Genomic DNA, 4,502 nt, shown 5'->3' on the forward strand with positions numbered 1-4,502 from the left:
ACCCACTGACAGTACAACCCACTGACATGACAACCCACTGACATTACAACCCACTGACAGTACAACCCACTGACATTACAACCCACTGACAGTACAACCCACTGACATTACAACCCACTGACATTACAACCCACTGACATTACAACCCACTGACATTACAACCCACTGACATTACAACCCACTGACAGTACAACCCACTTTGATGATATTACAACCCACTGACATTACAACCCACTGACAGTACAACCCACTGACATTACAACCCACTGACATAACAACCCACTGACATTACAACCCACTGACATTACAACCCACTGACAGTACAACCCACTTTGATGATATTACAACCCACTGACATTACAACCCACTGACATTACAACCCACTGACAATACAACCCACTGACATTACAACCCACTGACATTATAACCCACTGACACTCTTCCTGGAGATCTACTGTCCTGTAGGTTTTCAGTCCAACCCTCTTCCTGGAGATCTATTGTCCTGTAGGTTTTCAGTCCAACCCTCTTCCTGGAGATCTACTGTCCTGTAGGTTTTCAGTCCAACCCTCTTCCTGGAGATCTACTGTCCTGTAGGTTTCCAGTCCAACCCTCTTCCTGGAGATCTACTGTCCTGTAGGTTTTCAGTCCAACCCTCTTCCTGGAGATCTACTGTCCTGTAGGTTTTTAGTCCAACCCTCTTCCTGGAGATCTACTGTCCTGTAGGTTTTAGTCCAACCCTCTTCCTGGAGATCTACTGTCCTGTAGGTTTTTAGTCCAACCCTCTTCCTGGAGATCTACTGTCCTGTAGGTTTTCAGTCCAACCCTCTTCCTGGAGATCTACTGTCCTGTAGGTTTTCAGTCCAACCCTCTTCCTGGAGATCTACTGTCCTGTAGGTTTTTAGTCCAACCCTCTTCCTGGAGATCTACTGTCCTGTAGGTTTTTAGTCCAACCCTAATTTAGCACATCTGATTCAGCTAGTGAAGGTCTAGTTGAGCAGCTAATTAGTATAATCGGGTTAAATTAGGGTTGGACTGAACCCACGGGAGGGTCGATCTCCAGGAAGAGGTTTGGGCAGCCCTGATCTAGGTTATATCAGCTGTGTTGGTGAACCCCTCCCGCATCTGAACTGGCTTCATAGAGGGCAGCATGATCAGAGGCGAGAGGTCACTTGGTCAGGTCAACAGGAGATGTAGTAGTCCCAGAGTTAATGATCCCAGGTCAGATTATATTATACGGGAAGTATTATTAAAGATCCTTTACATTGAAATACAGATAGAGATGCAGTAGTCCCAGAGTTAATGATCCCAGGTCAGTTTTTTTGCATTTCACCTCCTGAACGATTATGAAAAACACAAGGCTTAAACATGCTATCTCTCTCCATCGGTTCTCTTGTCTGCGGGTATGTTTTGATGTGAGAGAGAGGATGCCACCTCACCCGCTCTTAATATATATAACCTTCGGGCCGACTGGGAGCCCAAGGCTGGTTAGGAGACACCATAATGTAATAGTGATGAACTGAGAGAATTAGGGTAGCAGAATATTAGAGTAGCAGAATATTAGGGTAGCACTGTGATTCATTAATCTTATGCTGTCTTCCCTGCTCCTGTGTTCTTACCTCGTTCCCTTTGTCTTTTACACCTCTGTCCACCTCTTTCTTCCTGTTTATAATGCACACAAGATAGATGTGCATTGAAGTACAAGATAGATGTGCATTGAAGTACAAGATAGATGTGCATTGAAGTACAAGATAGATGTGCATTGAAGTACAGATTGAACTTCTATTTATAAATGCATGTATTATGTATTTTTAACGTTTTGTATAATGAACTTTCAAAGAGTTTCACTTTCTCTACTATTGGGCAATTTAAGTGTCATTTAATGAAATACTACACCTAATTGTGTTTATCAGATCAATGCAGATGAAGGGCATTAGATATTGAGATGACCTTGTTTTAGGCTATTTACATGATGCATAGGAAGTGTACATGAAATACAGATCAGCCTTTTAACTAGTTAAATCCTGTTTCTGGTCTATTAGTTACAATGTGTAACCACTGATGTCCCAGGACCAAGACTGGTAAACACTGTTGAAGTGTATCATTGTAATACATACATGCAGACACAGCATCATTCAAAGACTGGACTTTGATACTCCTGGTAATGGATACGACTGAAGAATAATCTCATAGACATTCATACCTAAACTGCACCTGTATTTGCTAAGGAAGCGTACATGAGCAGTGAACATCTTTAAATGTAAAGGCTACAATGTGGGGATCTCATGCATGGTAATAACTACATGTATATACGACTTGCATCCTTGGCACAAAGTTATATTATATTCTACTCAATCCATAGGCTTCGTTAATGTCCTTCAGGCTGTTTTGAAGTTGATACAACTGGCTATGAGAGCTGTGTGAAGTTCATACCCAGGTTCTGAACTAATATGTACACCAAGTGTTTTGGTCCATACACTGATCGGCGAGCTGCACATCCATAGGCATACAGGTATTTTAATTATCCACTGCACAATACGCAAGAACAAAGCAAAAGCCCCCGCTAAAATAGGCCTAGCGACGTCCCTGCGTCTCGTCAATAACAACGACGAGACGGCCTCTGGACAGATAAGACGTGCAGAGGAAACAACCTGGAGCTGAACACAAAGAAAATAAAGGACGTCATAGAGGATTTTATACAGGTTTTATTTGTTCTGTGTGACTGTTATACTGTCTACCTCTGTGTGCTATGTAGACCTACTATATGTGAGAGAGCTTCAAATAATAATTCCAATATATTACTTTTAATAGGTACTTGCAAATGACAATTATACTACTAGCCCAGCCCATTGAAATCCTACGAGGCCGCCTACAATTGACACGCCACATTGCATCAACCAATGGTTGTGTGCCACGTCCCTGACAATAATAAAATACATCTTTCATGCAGAACTCTCCGTCTTCAGTCTTTCAAATAATATGTTTAGATATTAAGGAGGCTGTATGTTTGTATTATCACAGCACTATAATAAAAGGGGTCCTCAGAATCCATTGTGAGACTAAAAACGTCACAAGTGTCGTCAATAACAACGACGAGACAGCCTATAGACAGACAAGAAGCGCAGTGTCTAACAGCGATGTGCAGCGGAAACAACCTGGAGCTGAACACGAAGAAAAGAAAGGACGTCATAGAGGATTTTATACATGTTTTATTTGTTCCATGTGACTGTTAAACTGTCTACCTCTGTGTGCTATGTAGACCTACTATATGTGAGAGAGCTCCAAAGAATAATTCCAATGTGTTACTTATAACAGAAAACAGCCATACCCAAAGGCACAAAGTCCACAACCCAGGGAATGTAGTATAGGAGATGGGGCGTATTTTAAAATCGATACCCATACTCACACGGTGCCCAAGGGCAGCAGTGGGTAGACTGCTCGAACGCACACAGTGGCCTGTCCGTGGAACGTCGAGGCTGTGCGTTCTGAGGCAGGACGTTCCACTAGTGTCCACCGGGACTATCCTAACAGTTGATTTTTTCTAATGTTATATCAATTTGGAAAAGATGGTGATGTGGATCTCGTTTGTCAATAAAAAGACATTGGTAGCACTTGACATTTGCTTGTGTGACCATAATTTCATTTTAATGTCATTCAACAGCATTATAAACCATAACCATGTCTATAGTGTTCGTGTAGTGGTGCTATTGACAGTGGAGCTGTACAGTCCACTTCCCATGTAAGTCATTAGCATAGTGGTTAATATGTAGCTGACAGCCTCTCACCCATGCCTTTAAAAGTGTACCCAACCCGTCACATTGAGCGAGCATGGAAGCCAGTATAGGCTCCGGTGGCTTCTGTCAAGCTCTGTGTGATTGATGATGCTCTCTTTAGGTCCCGCCCCCATCGTGACTCAGTCTCTGCAGAAGTATATGGGTCATTGGCAATAGGTCCCAAAGCGATATATTAATGACGACACTCCAAAGCAGAATAGAGTGTATAAATGGCACATCTTAAATCAGAGTCTTTCGATACACTCAGATATTGTAAAACAGCAAAAGGGGAAATGACAGTAGCGACGACTCAGACGTTGCCCTTCGTTAGTGGCAGCACATGTAGAGAGCTGCAGTTGAACCCTGTTACAGCTGAAGGTGCCCAGTGGCTGTGTACGAGGCTGAAGGTGCCCCAGTGGCTGTGTACGAGGCTGAAGGTGCCCCAGTAGCTGTGTACGAGGCTGAAGGTGCCCCAGTGGCTGTGTACGAGGCTGAAGGTGCCCCAGTGGCTGTGTACGAGGCTGAAGGGGGCCAACGGCTGTGTACGAGGCTGAAGGTCCCCAGTGGCTGTGTACGAGGCTGAAGGTGCCCAGTGGCTGGGTACGAGGCTGAAGGTGCCCAGTGGCTGTGTACGAGGCTGAAGGTGCCCAGGTGGCTGTGTACGAGGCTGAAGATGCCCAGTGGCTGTGTACGAGGCTGAAGGTGCCCCAGTGGCTGTGTACGAGGCTGAAG

Source organism: Oncorhynchus keta, unplaced genomic scaffold (genome assembly GCF_023373465.1).
Source record: "Oncorhynchus keta strain PuntledgeMale-10-30-2019 unplaced genomic scaffold, Oket_V2 Un_contig_14021_pilon_pilon, whole genome shotgun sequence".
NCBI lineage: Eukaryota > Metazoa > Chordata > Actinopteri > Salmoniformes > Salmonidae > Oncorhynchus > Oncorhynchus keta.